This window comes from Salmo trutta, chromosome 17 (assembly GCF_901001165.1).
Source record: "Salmo trutta chromosome 17, fSalTru1.1, whole genome shotgun sequence".
Lineage (NCBI taxonomy): Eukaryota > Metazoa > Chordata > Actinopteri > Salmoniformes > Salmonidae > Salmo > Salmo trutta.
Window position 1 is genome coordinate 25,766,071 of NC_042973.1, and position 16,082 is coordinate 25,782,152.

Here is a 16,082-nt window from a genome sequence, read left to right on the forward strand (position 1 = left end):
AGTCCATGATCATCTCCTTTGTCTTGCTCACATTTAGTATAAAAACATACTAAATGAAGCCCAGAACCCTGGCCCCTTGCATTCAGCCCTATTCAGCAATATAGCGTACTTCCAATTCAAATACTTCCTGCTTCATGTGCCACTGGGAATTTTCCATAGGAATACGTGGATGATGTCAACGCTATCACTATTCACTGGTTTTAATGTCTTTGGATCCAAACAACAATTACAAAAAATATATACAAGAAAATATATTTTGGGGGAAATTATACCACCACCCAAAAGGGCACTTTGGAGACTGGAACGGCAAAGGGGCATGTGCTCTGCACAGGTAGAGCCCTATCTGTGCATGTGCTTGGTTAGGAGGATATCAACATCCTCCCCTCATTACGTAAAATCCTTAGCACCACCTACACATAACTAGGAGACTAACCAACCATTTATTACTTTATTTCCAAAAATGCAAAATTCACTGGGACATTACAGAGACAAAACAAGTTGGTAATGTTTCCATTCTGAAGCCATATTCTATCGCCAATTGGCTGTCTTCCCAGAGAGCAGCGGGACACCTGGTAGACCAGGGAAGTTGGCAGAGGAACCGGTTCTACTTGCTCTGTGCCAGTCATTTGTGTAAAGTAACCAAGTAAAAATACGTTGAAGTACTAGTATCGGTACTTTACTTAACTATTTATATTTTTTACAACTTTTACATTCCTAATGATTTTTTAAAAACTTTTTACTCCATACAATTTCCCTGACACCCAAAAGCACTTGTTATATTTTGAATGCTTAGCAGGACAGGAAAAGGGTCCACGCTTATCAAGAGAACATCCCTGGTCATCCCTACTGCTTCTGATCTGGCGGACTCACTAAACACATGCTTTGTTGTAAATTATGTCTGAGTGTTGGAGTGTGCCCCTGGATATCTCCAAAAAATTATTTAAAAAAAAAAGCTAATTGTGCCATCTGGTTTGCTTAATAAGACATTCCTAATGATTTATACTTTTACTTTTGACTCGAGTACATTTTAGCAATTACATTTACTTTTAATACTTATATATTTAAAAACAAATACTTTTAGACTTTTATTCAAGTAGTATTTTACTGGGTGACTTTTACTTGAGTACTTTTTTATAAAGTTATCTTTACTTTTACTCAAGTATGACAATTGGATACTTTTGCCACCACTGGTGCCAGATGAACCAATCCAATCATAAGACATAAGCGGAAATACCCTACTGCCATGGTTCCTTTGGTTACAGTATGCAAATACATCATGTTATAATTGAAACAAGTCTAATGTCTATTTCAGCTTTAGGGACAAGTTTAAGAGACAGAATCAACCATGTCAATACAGAAGTTCATAATGAGTGTACAAAGACAATGACATTTCAAATTAGGTGAAAAATAAGTTACATTTTTACAAACAACATAAATACCTTACACACAGTGCCTGATTGCTATGTGCTTGCACCTGTTCCTGGTCCAGGTGCAATTACAATTAGTAATTGTACTCCCAAGTCTAAAGTTTATCAACATTTCCACTAATACAGTCATTCCAAACATTGCACATCGGAGCTCATTATACTGTATGTGTCTCAAAAGAGGGAGGAGCTTTGACCACTCCCACCAACTCAGTATTTGAGTCACTCCAGAGTCTTCCTGAGGAATTCCACAAGCAGATGATGGGGGAAGCCAAAGTCTGTCTGGATAATCACATAACCCTACAGACAGAAAATAATGAATTGATTTAGTCCTATAGTTTGTGTATACATTATATTTGGAGTTTATGAGAAGTAAGAGTGAAGTACAGGTGTATGAGTACTCAATCCTGAGAAACAACCTGGGGCTTGATGATATCAAACAGATTTGCTCCCTGTTTGTCCATGAGTGCAGTTAAACCTGGTTCTAGTTCTAAGACAACAAGACGAGAAGAAAAACATATTGTTCAAAACAACACACACATCCCCCAGGTCACAAACTGGTTAACTGAACATTGTTTCAATGTAATTTGTCAACGTATTGTGACGTGGAAAACACATTTGATTTTTAAAAAAGTAATCAACCGTTGTTTTTAGGGTAACATTTCAACCACAGGATTATGTCATGGTAATAAATTTTCAACAAGACAAACCTTGTATAAAATAGGTTGAATTTGTACCTTTGAAAAAAATGTCAGCTCTTCAATGTAATATCCACAACAAGAAAAAAAAACATCTGGGCAGCACCTCCTACTGGAGAGTTGATCTATCTACAGCTATCCATTTTGGTCTCCCAGCCAGGGTTTTAACCAAGCCCAGCACTGCTTTGCTTTGATGTTTCTCACTGACTATTACCAATGTGCTATTGTGAGAATGATTGTTGTGAAATCTCCACTTACAGTAATAGATTCACTATTGCAATGGAAGTCATTCCAGCAGATACATTCAACAGAGCAAATGAAATGTAACCATGTTTTTTTCAATCATATCATCAGTGATTATTTAGGCCTATATACACAATATGGCCAAATGTATGTGGACACCCCTTCATTTTAGTGGATTTGGCTATTTCAGCCACAACCGTTGCTGACAGGTGTATAAAATCGAGCACGCAGCCATGCAATCGCCATACACAAACATTGGCAGTACAATGGCCTGTACTGAAGAGCTCAGTGACTTTCAACGTGGCACCATCAAAGGATGCCACCTTTCCATAAAGTCAGTTCGTCAAATTTCTGCCCTGCTAGAGCTGCCCCGGTCAAATGTAAGCGCTGTTATTATGAAGTGGAAACGTCTAGGAGCAACAACGGCTCAGCTGCGAAGTGGATGCAACACTCGGTTGCAACACTGACTACAGAGTTCCAAACTGCCTCTGGAAGCAACGTCAGCATAAAATCTGTTAGTCGGGAACTTCATGAAATGGGTTTCCATGGCCGAGCAGCCTAAGATCACCATGCGCAATGTCGAGCGTCGGCTGGAGTGGTGTAAATCTCGCCACCATTGGACTCTGAAGCAGTGGAAACGCGTTCTCTGGAGTTATGAATCACGCTTCACCATCTGGCAGTCTGACGGATGAATCTGGGTTTGGCGGTATCCTGGAGAACACTACCTCCCTGAATGCATAGTGCCATCTGTAAAGTTTAGTAGAGAAGGAATAATGGTTCGGGCTAGGCCCCTTAGTTCCAGTGAAGGGAAATCTTGACGCTACAGCACACAATTACATTCTAGACGATTCTGTGCTTCCAATTTTGTGGCAACAGTTTGGGGAAGGCCCTTTCCTGTTTCAGCATGACAATGCCCCCGTGCACAAAGTGAGGTCCATACAGAAATGGTTTGTTGATATCGGTGTGGAAGAACTTGACTGGCCTGCACAGAGCCCTGACCTTGCCCCAATGAACACCTTTGGGATGAATTGTAACGCCGACTGCGACCCAGGTCTAATCGCCCAACATCAGTGCCTGACCTCACTAATGCTTGTGGCTGAATGGAAGCAAGTCCCTGCAGCAATGTTCCAACATCTAGTGGAAAAACTTCCCAGAAGAGTGAAGGCTGTTATAGCAGCAAATGGGGGAGACCAACTCCATATTAATGCCCATGATTTTGGAATGAGATGCTTGACGAGCAGGTATCCACATTCTTTTGGCCATGTAGTGTAGCATTTGGGAAGTCATCAACAGCAATGTTAAATTCTGCCCAGGATTAAACAAAAAACAGACAATACATATAGGCCTGGGGTTTCAAGCTTTCGTTGATTTCAAATGGAATCTACAAGTTAATAATAAATATGTTGGATTCACTTCTCCATCTTAACCGAAAATCAGTTAAAGAATAGGATAAAACAAATCTAATATTTAAAGTTAGATTTGATTTAGTCCTAGATTTTTTTGTTAAAATGGAGATGTGAATACAACATATCAATTATTAATTTGTAGATAAACTGGAATTAAAGCCAGACTCAGTGGCACAGATGGAGCTATCCAAGCAGAAGATATATCTCCTTCTAAATGTTGATATTTGGTTGCGTTGACAACTAAATACGTCAATAGCACTTTTGCAATATGGCAAATAGCCTATTAAGTTGTTAATAAATGATATGCTGGATTCACATCTCCATCTCAACCAAAATAAAAGTTAAAGAATAAGATTAAGCCAATGGCTCAGATGGAATTATACAAGCAGTAGATACATCTCCTTTAAATGTTAATGTTGTAGTTGTCAACCAAACACAATTCAATACTACTTTTGTGTAGATGTAATGTAACAGTATTTATTCAACCTTTAAATTAGTAACTCATCCATGGACACATTGAGGTTACTGTAACAATAAATGTCTTATACAATCATAGAAAGTGTGCATGTTCAGGGTCCCAGGTCTGTGGAAATCTTCACAATTGCTATAATAATCTGCACAGAATCTCAAACGGCATTGATCAATTGCACCATGTACTTTAATGTAATCTCAACTGCAATCCAGGTCATTTGGTTGTGGTATTAGATTAAGTAAATTGTTGTATAAATAAACCAAATATCTGACATTGCATTCCAATTTGAACTTTGTTGTGTGTTTAAATGTTCTAAGGCACAGTGATAACACATTTACGTGACAACTAATCCACAAATAAGACATTGATTTTCCATTGGAATCTGGTTGTGCTTTTAGATGGTTGAAAGCATAGTGATAACATTGGGAATTCAACAAACCTTTGGCTGTCTTTTTGAGTGGGTTAAAATAGTTTGGAATCTCCTTGATCAACGTAGCTGCTCAATATTACCCAATTCTCCCATGTTGAAAATGCGTGGTATGCCCAGTGGGATATCTCAAATCACTAAATGGGACAGGATGAAACAGAACTCACCAGATATTACTTTTGGGACACCTATTTTTTTCACTGCCTCTTTTAAATATTCAATGTGTGCTTCAACCATCTGGAGAGCAAAAGAAAATAAGAAAGAAGCAATCTACCAACGTTACATGTCACTTAGATAGTGATTCAATGAGTCTACTTAATTCTCACCTGCAGTGTGTCTTTGGACAGTGATTCCTTCATTATGGAAATTATTTTGTGGAAAGAAGCAAAGCCTTTTTTTTTTTACTTGCACAGATGTCGACAGCAGTGTAGGGTACTTGTTAGTGAACATGCAACCAGGAAGTTTGCAATCAGGAATTGAACCGTTAGTCACTGTAACCATTATGGAGGCACAGTGAATTCATCACAATAACAGTTACAGACATGTAGACCTATGTACATGCTCACAGAATAGGCATGAAAATGGAATAAGACTCACTGTAGCATTTAGAATCAGTTTCTACTCAGCATATGAAGTTCTCACAACAACCTCCACCTCCTAGACAGCGACAAACTTCATTTAGCTACTAATCTGGGAGAAAAGGTTGTCTGATGCTATGTTATTTAAATCATGAAAACGACATATGGCTGACCGTCTCAAAGTAAAGTCCTGGGATGTCCTCAGCTCCACTGGTCAGCTTCACTGCAGCCAAAGCTCTAACAGAGGTGCCCAGTGGGGTCGTCCACATTTGAGGCACTGACACACTCCACACCCTCAGAAATGGCTCCTCAGAGGAGAGTAACTGACAGAGGGAGACAGACAGATACAGTATGTCATACAGGCTCTGAGAGACACACACATTTACCGGTATACACACATATGTATACAGATTGCATTAATCTGCTAGGATTATTTAAAACACAATGCAAGCTTAAGACACCACAAAATGTGCATTGATCCATAGTCATAGTACCGCAGATGCCAAGATAGGTCACATGGTCTGTGGAGCTGATAGAAGTCTGAGGATTGTGCTGACTGGGTTTGTCACATTACCTGGCTTAGGAACTCTGGCATTTCGGTTGACAAATACACTTCGAAAAGTTCCTGTAATTAAATTTACCACGTTAATAGCACAAATTAAATACACAAATCAGCTTGAAGTCACCATGTAAGATAGAGTTTACTTGCCACATCATACTTGTAGACATTGATGTGATGGAAACATTGCTTTTACTCCATCACACAGTGAGTTGCCCTGCCTCTAACATAACCCCCAAAAACAACAACTCCTGATTACTTAAAGGACGTCTTTCTACATTTAAGTCAGTAGCAGTCGCTCTTATCCAGAGCAACTTATAGTAGTGAGTGCATACATTTTCGTAACGGTCCCCCGTGGGAATCAAACCCTCAACCCTGGCGTTGCAAGTGCCATGTTCTACCAACTGCGCCACACAGGATCATGTTAGAGTGACTTCCACTAGTCAGGTCGACACCTACTGTGAGCTCCAGGCCAGAGATGTTGAGGACAAAACGCTGTAATTAACGGGTTGAAGACCTCATCAGAGATCCAAAAGTAAAGCATGCGGTCCTCTGTCAGCTGGCTGGGGTGGAATACAGAGGCATTGATGACAGCTGTCACATTGTTGTATTTGGCCAGACCCTGGACATTGAGAAGAAGTCAGAATAGCAGGTAAAACCCTGCACATAGATACCCTAACATATACAATAACAGTTGATATTGTGCATCATCATCTACCATGTAAATGGATGCTAAACAAAAATAATGAAGGGCTATACACTGCACCTTGTGATGTGATATGATTCAATGTGATGTGATGACAGGTGCAGAAGTTACACCAATATTCATGCTGATGTCACCATCACTAAGGAATTGCTCTGTGGGAATCAAAGGGGAAATGTAAACATATGTATATAGATGACAGACATAAATAACATAACGTTTTGTTGTGGGCTTTATAAGTCATAATCTACCCAAACTCCAAAAACGTGACCATACCTGCTCGTTCCTGTATAAAGTCAGCCAGTATGTTTGCCACATTACTGATCTCCTTGCAGATCTGCAATTAAGCAAATACGTTCCCTATGAATAACGTTGTTTCATTATTTGTTGCAGCTGATGAGATCATGTGTCAGCAAGGTCGCATTAACCAAACAATAGAGGGCAGAGTTGAGCTGTCAGTCAGTCCTCTTTCCAACACGTTGGACTTTTTTTGTCGTTTTGGCAAAAGTATGTTCTCCGTCCTCTCTCTGTCAAAGACAGTACAGTATGAAGATAGGCATTTACTGCTTCTCCAATAGAAATCCGCGATCACACTTGTAAGTGATGTCATGGCGACGTTGGCTAGCTGAGCAAAGGATAATCTGTCAATAGGCAAACGGAAGACGGTCAGATGAGACAGATATTTCACCGTAAATGTGAAGCATCCGCTTGGCGTTTCAACTCACTGCCAAATATGGAAGACCACTGGCCGGCAGTGGGAGAAGATAAAGCGAGATCAATATTGGCCGACATTCTGCTAATTTTCTCATCGATTAAACATTTGATCTCAATATACATTTTTCTGTTCCCAAAACTAGAATATGTTACGAACATAGTGGACTACGTTTTGTAGAATTGACCCTTTGCCAAAGTAAAAAATAATGGCGTTGTTTAGAAGGAGTGCAAAAGTGAATTGAGTTATTGCACAAGCGCACTTCAAAGAGTAGGCCTTCTCTAACGGAAATGCTAGCTCGTGCTTGGCTCTGCCCACCTCCTTGCTTCTACTGACCACTGACTTATTTCTTCATGTTGGAAACAACGGGCTGTGGTCTATCTTGGTTTAGTTATAACAATCTTTTATTCTCCCCTCCTCGATAGCCTCCTTTTGGTGTATCCTTCTCCTTCTTCTTCTTCGGAGTTTAACAGCGGTTGGCATCCAAAATGTTGCTTTACCGCCCCCAACTGGACTATCATATCAATCCATTATACTTTGTAATACAAAATACAATTAAAATAATAATTAAAAAAAGATATGTATATAGATATGTACAAAAAAAACACCCTTCAAACTAACCCTATACTCATTAAAATCATTACCCCATTCCACTACTTGATCTTATCTACTCCTGCACCATGCCAATGGCCTGGGACACCACCACTCAACACACCCTGAAACTCTTCTAAAGTCAAATCTCTTATACCCAAATACTTCTCTGTAGCTGCCACCACAACATCTATTTTCTGTGATTTACGTTCCGTTTCTGCGGTACAGTTGAAAGCCATTGCTATGAATGCTAAGAAGTCAACATTACTGAAGCTTAAATCACTTGCTTGCTGTTTGGGGTTTTAGGCTGGGTTTCTGTACAGCACTTTGTGACATCAGCTGATGTAAGAAGGGCTTTATAAATACATTTGATTGATTGATCACTCATTGGCCTATCCTTCTGTGCTGGCACAGATTTACTACTCACAGGGATCCTGACCCATCCTCTTCTACTTTCTTCACTGCCTCAGCATACGACACCTTCTGCACACTCTGACTCTAGCCACCTCAACCTGCCTCTCTCGCATCGGACACTTCCAATCCCCAGCAACATGGGCACCCCTACAGTTGACACACACAACATTTCCACCGAAACTACACAATCCTCTATCCCATGCCCTCCTGTACACTTCCCACATCTTGGAATCTCCCTCCTACAAACTGCTGCGACATGACCATAAACGTTGCATCTGAAACACCACAGTGGGTTCGACACAAAAGCACAACAGCATAACTGATATATCCTAACATGACTTTGTCGGGTAAAGACTCTGACTCAAAACTCAAAAGGACTGACAGTGACTCCTCTGTTTCACTACGCTCACCACCAGGACTGCATCTCACCAAACAGCAGGCATCACAAATACCAGGAATCTTTAACTTCAATTGCTCCACCTCCACACTTAATGCTTCCCCAGAAATCACTCCTTTCAATTGTGCCCTGTTCCGAAGAGCAAAGCAAGAAACAGATCTTGACCCAAGTTGTGTGACACGAAGCGCCCGCTCCCTTTGATCAGAACAAACACACACAAATATCACTACAGGTTACCTTCACTGATTCAACTGTACCCAACTCCTTCCTCACCAACCCTGAAAACACAAATGGATCTGCCAAAAGGCAAGGATCCATTTTCTTCAAAAATGTCACTCCTACTGGACCAGATTCCTCTTCATCGTGTTCATTGATGCACCACACCTTCCATCTCACTTAACTCGCTCTCCTTCACTTTGATTTCACCTCCAGAACTTGATCTGGAGCACGGCTCACTTTGTTTGTACTTGACTCGTCTTCAACACCCAATCTCCATTTTTATTTCCTGGAATTCAGTTCCAACCTCAGTTTTCCTCATTTTCTTTAACCTCTTCTTCCTCTTTTTCCCCCCTCCATTCCTCCTCAGAAATCCACCTTTCTGTGTCCCTGTCCCAATATTCCTCTTCTCCGGACTTCGCTTGCGGCCCGGTGAAATCCCGACATAACATCTCATAATGGTCCTTCTCTCCTCGGAAACTTGTCTTCTCTGGGCGCCGACATTTTGAGAGAATGAGCAGTGGCCACACACCTTTTGGTGTATCCTACCGCAGAAGACTTTTGGTATCTGCCACACCACTTTGAATCAGCTGTTGTATTGTCAGAGGAGAAAATCATACACACATTTAAAAAAATATGCTACTTATCCTTTATCTATAAAATGTCTTACACAATAAACTTCCCACTCAACCTGAAGAAATAAGCTATTAAAACCATTTGGGATGCATTTCAGTACTGGATCACATATAACAATGTGGTCTCAGAGTATTTTGTATTATTCTGTACATAAGTCCGAGACACTCCATTTATGGTCACTTAAGTAGGGTGGTTGGTCAGATAACGTGAATGTCTAGCAACCTAAAGGTTGTGATTTCGAATCTCATCATGGACAACTTTAGCTAATTAGCAACTTTTCAACTACTTACAACTTTTTAGCTACAATGAAACGACTGAGCATGTTAACTAACCCTTCCCTAACTCTAACCTTAACCCTTTTAGCTAACCTTTCCCTAACCTTAACCCTTTAACCTAACTCCTAAACTTATCCCTAACCTTAACCCTAACCCCTAACCCTAGAGACATCAGCATGCTTCAGTTCAACATGGAGAATTGGTTAACATTTGGTAGATAGCCTATGTTGATCAATGAGATTCCAACTTATTTTCACCCACTCAAAAAGACAGCCAAAAGCTAAAAGCTCAACCAAATTCCTAATCAATGTCTGATTTTTCGTTTAGTTGTCACCTAAATATGTTATCAGTGCACTTTCAACCATTTCAAAGCACACCAAAGTTCAAATTGGAATACAATGTCAGATATTTTGTTTATTTATACAACAATTTAATGAGTCATCAATTTGCTTGATCTAATATCACAACTAAATTACATGGGTTGCAGTTTGTAGAGATTACATTAAAGCACATGGTGCAAGTGATCAATACTGTTTGAGATTCTGTGCAGATTATTATAGCAATTGTGAAGATTTCCACAGACCTGGGACCCTGAACATGCACACTTTCTATGATTACATAAGAAGGCATTTATTGTTACAGTAACCTCAATGTGTCCATGGATGAGTTACTAATTCTAAGGTTGAATAAATACTGTTACATTAGTTTGTAAGATAGCCTTAATATTAGGCTTTTACTGTCTTACAAAAGTAGTATTGAATTGTGTTTGGTTGACAACTACAACATTAACATTTAAAGGAGATGTATCTACTGCTTGTATAATTCCATCTGAGCCATTGGCTTAATCTTATTCTTTAACTTTTATTTTGGTTGAGATGGAGACGAGAATCCAACATATAATTTGTTAGCTTGTCGACAAGTTAATAGGCTATTTACCGTATTGCAAAAGTGATATTGAATCGTGTTTGGTTGTCAACGCAACCAAATATCAACATTTAGAAGGAGATGTATCTTCTGCTTGGATAGCTCCATCTGTGCCACTGAGTCTGGCTTTAATTCCAGTTTATCTACAAATTAATAATTGATATGTTGTATTCACATCTCCATTTCAACCAAAAATCTAAGTTAAAGAAAAGGACTAAATCAAATCATACTTTAAATACAGTTTGATTTGATTTAATCCTGTTCTTTAACTTTTATTTTTGGTTGAGATGGAGATGTGAATCCAACATATTTATTATTAAAATTCCATTTGAAATCAACCTAAGCTTGAATCCCTAAGCCTTTAAATTTCATACAAGCACATTTTCGCCGACATTCACTTTGACCTTTTTCAAAAGTAGGTGAGAGAGGGCGGAGGAGAGAGGATGCAGGACTTGAGCAAATCTAATTGAGTAAAGGCCAATGAGACATAAACCACAGATAGAACAATGAGACAGATATTTCACTGGATGTATAAATGTGAAGCATCCGCTTGGCGTTTCCACTCACTACCAAATATGGTAGTGAGAGGAAGCCCAGTGGACAGCAGTGGGAGAAGATGGAAGGAGTTGGATTTTTGACAGACATTCTGCAAATGTTCTCATCGATTAAACATTTGATCTCAATACAATTTTCTGTTCCCAAAACTAGACTTTTGCCAAAGTCTTAAAAAATCGTGTTGTTTAGAAGGAGTGCAAAGGTGAATTGAGTTATTGCACACGTGCACTTCCCAGAGTAGGCGTTCCCTAACGGAAATATGCAGATGTGTGCTATAACGGCCCAATAGGATCTCGCTAGCTCGTGCTTGGCTTTGCCCACCTCCTTGCTTGTTCTTCCCATTATTTGTTCCCATTCCAACAACAGGGTGTGGTCTATCTTGGTTTAGTTTTAAAAATATTTGCATATACTATAGGTCCAACTGTAAATTGGTCTTATCCTAAACTTCCCTCTTAGGTCACTCACCTGGCTTTTAATAACCAACTTCACTGTGAAGGTGATAAAGTCTGTAAACAGCCTCTTCAGCCAGCCAGGTCCACAGACAGAATGTAAAGCATAGGGTTTGTATTTTATGTAGCAGTTTTACTTTTCTTGTCGAAAAACAGAGAGCAGTTGACAAGTGTAATATATTGCACAATTTTCTCTAGGTTTCATGTTCACGTTCACTCACTCTTTGTCTCCCTGCAGCAGGAGATTGAGCTTGTGGAAGGTGACGTAACAGACTGAGGTATCTGCGGCAACTTTCTCTTTTCCACAATCTGAGACATAGAAAGACTGGTCAGTACCAAGAAATACATTACAACACATCACAATAAAACTCTGTTTATAAGATTCCTTTAAACTCTTGAGGAGAATGAGAATGAGAGTGAACATTGAAAACTACAAAAACAATGGACAGAAAAATCTACTTACAAAGTTTGGGGTTAATGCCGAGATCAATATGTGACTCAATTTCAAAATCTACTGAATGTCCCACGTTGACACTGCAAACAGTGACACATGGCAGTGTCACCAGCACACAGTTATCTAAGGTCAACATACAAGCCTTAGTAGTAGCCTACATACCAGGATATTTGGTTAAAATACAACATAACATTAAAACTCACAGAAAATGATCTAAAAAATCTGAACATAAACTGATCAACAATAGTTCCATCTTTTTCCTGCTCAGTGTCATCCTCCCCAGTTACAGGGATTGATGGAAGGACTCACAGCCAGCTGCCATATTCATACTGGATGGTTCCCTTGAAAACAGCAGACATGTTGGAGATAGCAATCTCAATGCCTTTACCTGGCTTCAGCTCAAACTCACTCCGCCCAATCGACAGGTTATGGATCTCCAGACTGAGAGGGCCAAGATCAGGAGAGGACAATATTATTGGTTGTTCCTTAAAAGAGCCAACCAACAAAGCACTGGCAACAGAGTTGACATTCAATCTGCTTGTGATTTAAAAATGAGTGCTTATGCATTCATCCAAACATGTGCCATATACTTCATCTATCTATGATTAGCGAATGTAGGACTAAATGATTGTAAGTGAGGAAATGGAGGAGAATGAAAGGAAAAGCATGCACACGTGGTGCTGGTGTGCTGACTGTGGAAGGAGAGAGGTCCACTCACTTGGTAAGCCCATATTTAACCTTTCCAACAAAGAGAATAGACTTCTCGCTGTTGATGCTTGGATATTTGGCATGCTGGAATGCAGCCTGGATCACCTTGGTGGTCTTCTCATTTACTGAAGACAAAATAAACATGTTGTCTGTATGAGATAAAGCTAATACTCAACAAAACAGTTCAACTACCAAGTCAGTAAAAGCTAATGTTTTTATTCAAACAAAAACAATGCAATAAGGAAGCTATAAAGCACTTTCAGCAACAGGTGAGAGAGATCCTAGAGAACACCAGAAAGAGAGAGAGAAAGAGAGAAAGAGAGAGAGAGAGAGAGAGAGAGAGAGACGGGAATAAAGTAGTCATACTCACAGACCATTGCTGCAGAGTAGGTCAGCCTACAGACAGCCCCAGTGAATCTGTATGCAGAGACAGGATTCAGACAGGAGCGGGATATCCCAACCAGGAACAGGAACAGCAGCAGGACTGGGAGTGTCATCAAACACTTATCCATCACACAAGCAGCTAAATTAATACTGACTTCAAACTGGATCCCAGAGCAGTGTTGTGTCTCCTCAGAAACTTGCAACTGATCCAGGCTGTGTTGATAATACCGAACAGACAAGCGGAGGAAGAGGGAGGGAACAGAAGACGCCTCCGGGGAGATGGGGGATGGATTGAGGCTAACCTTTGATAAACTAAATATCACAAAACTGCCCCAGTAGGCTATAATTGGGCCTTAACCAGGCCAAAGTTGAAGTCTGAGGATTTGGGGGTGTTTTTTGTTGTGTGGTCTTTCTGGCCCCAGGCAGCTACTTCTGTACATGTGAGGTAGGGTTATTATAGGACAGTACATAACAGAGATGTACCCCCAAAAGATTATAGGGCACATTCTCAGAAGCTCCCATACCATCCAGTGACAGGAATGCCAGTATTGACTCAGACCCATCATGATGAAACTATAGAGAACCAATTAGTCAATTTAACTTCCTGAGAAAATATGTACTTTCCAGTAAATAAGTACATGACAGATATGAGTAGTTGCAGAGTGTACTGGGTCAGAGGGAGCAAGTCTCTATGGACCAGAAGTACTAGCTGAACTCTGTAGCCTGCCTGGACAACTCAGAGGAAGCAATGTGGAAAAGGAGGGAAATGTACTACAACCCCACACGGTAAACACAGAATGCAGTTTGCAAACCCCACATTTCTCCAACAGGTCAATGAACTTTGGATTGCAAAAGCTGTAGAGTTGGAGTGGAGGAGGGTTCCCCCTGTGAACTTAAAACATTTGCATGAGATATGCTATGAAAATTAAAAACACATTTATCTGAAACAAGCTTGTGTTATTGAGTACTGTAGATGTGATATAGTATTTGTTCTGTTAGTTGACTAGTAAATTACTGTTTCTTAAGAGGCAATCCTTATAAATAAGTACATTTATTGCATCTATTAATGCAAGTCTCCACAAAATATTTATGATGCAGTAGCATCCCCTAAAGAGCTGTTTTACCAAAATAAAAACATAAAGACAAATGAAATTGGGAACTTACTAGAGGGAAATTACAATTAGTGTATACAATGCATTCGGAAAGTATTCAGAACCCTTGACTTTTTCCACATTTTGCTATGTTACAGCCTTATTGGGAACTGGGAGACTAGTCAAGATCGAGGGAAAGATGAACGGCGCAAAGTACAGAGAGGTCCTTGATGAAAATCTGCTCCAGAGCGCTCAGGACCTCAGACTGGGGCGAAGGTTCACCTTCCAACAGGACAACGATCCTAAGCACACAGCCAAGACAACGCAGGAGCGGCTTCAGGACAAGTCTCTGAATGTCCTTGAGTGCCCCAGCCAGAGCCCGGACTTGAACCCGATCGAATATCTCTGGAGAGACCTGAAAATAGCTGTGCAGCAACGCTCTCCACCCAACCTGACAGAACTTGAGAGGATCTGCAGAGCAGAATGTGAGAAACTCCCCAAATACAGGTGTGCCAAGCTTGTAGCGTCATACCCAAGAAGACTTAAGGCTGTAATCGCTGCAAAAGGTGCTTCAACAAAGTACTGAGTAAAGGGTCTGAATACTTACGTGAATGTAATCATTTTTTTTTTTTTTTAAATTAGCAAACATTTCTAAACCTGTTTTTGCTTTGTCATTATTTGGTATTGTGTGTAGATTGATGGGGCGGCGACAATTTAATCCATATTAGAATAAGGCTGTAACAAAATGTGGAAAAAGTCAAAGGGTCTGAATACTTTCCAAAAATAATCACAATACATATTTTTGTAATCTGTATAATAACAAGGGAGCAAGTTCGCTATGCATGATTCAATTTTGTTTTTAGACGGATACAGCAGTCTGGCCTAAGCCCCACACAACTGCATGTTCCTGTGTTAACCATAATTCAGCTTTCAGTTCTTTCACCTTTCCAATGAATTAAAACCACACTATGTTGACATTGCTTTCTATTTCACATCTGAGACAACCAGAAAAGCATGCGATACTCACACACAACCCTGTATAGCACATCCATCTCTGAGCAAGAGCAATACAAACTTGCTAGTCATATAGCACTATGAGCATCCCAGAAATTAACCCAGACGAAAGCAAGCTTGCATAATAACATATGTTTTGTAAAGTGTGCAGATGTGATCATACTTGATAACTCTTGCATTGTTTTATTTTTTTAAAGAAAGGAATGGCCAGCCAGTGGTTCCAGTTGATTGGTGTTTATTCTGACAATAGACACAAGGAAGCACATTCGATGTGCAGGACCACTATAGGTTGATGGCTGCAGATTTGTGATTGATCGCTTGCATGTCAATATCAGACTGGGTATTTTTTTAATCAAACATCTTTACAATGACAAAAATAGTACAAACTACAATAAATGTGATGGTACCTGATGATAGAAACAAGGAAGCACGTTAGATGTGTAAGACAACAGTATGTTGATAGCTGTAGATTCGTGGCTCGTCTGGAAATAGCAGGGAGCTAAAGCGACCATTAAAATTAGAGCATGCTAGCTAACTAGCTCTTACAGCAATAACATTACCAATATCTAACAGGTAGCTTACACATACAGTACCAGTCAAGTTTGGGTTTTCCTTTTTTTTTTTACTAATGTTCTACATGGTAGAATAATAGTGAAGACATCAAAACTCTGAAATAACACATATGGAATCATGTAGTAACCAAAAAAGTGTAAAACAAATCTACATTTATTTTATATTTGAGATTCTTCGAA

At 39.8% G+C, this 16,082-nt stretch overlaps 1 long non-coding RNA gene and 1 pseudogene across 1 annotated transcript; one reads left to right on the top strand and one right to left on the bottom strand.

Annotated features, from left to right (window-relative positions):
* Positions 1-1,306: 1,306 nt before the first annotated feature.
* Positions 1,307-13,560, bottom strand: LOC115151936 (cholesteryl ester transfer protein-like; annotated as a pseudogene).
* Positions 10,998-14,530, top strand: LOC115151937 (uncharacterized). The gene is made up of 3 exons (XR_003867393.1): positions 10,998-11,790; positions 11,918-12,007; positions 14,475-14,530. It is a non-coding gene; the product is annotated as an uncharacterized LOC115151937 (long non-coding RNA).
* Positions 14,531-16,082: the final 1,552 nt, after the last annotated feature.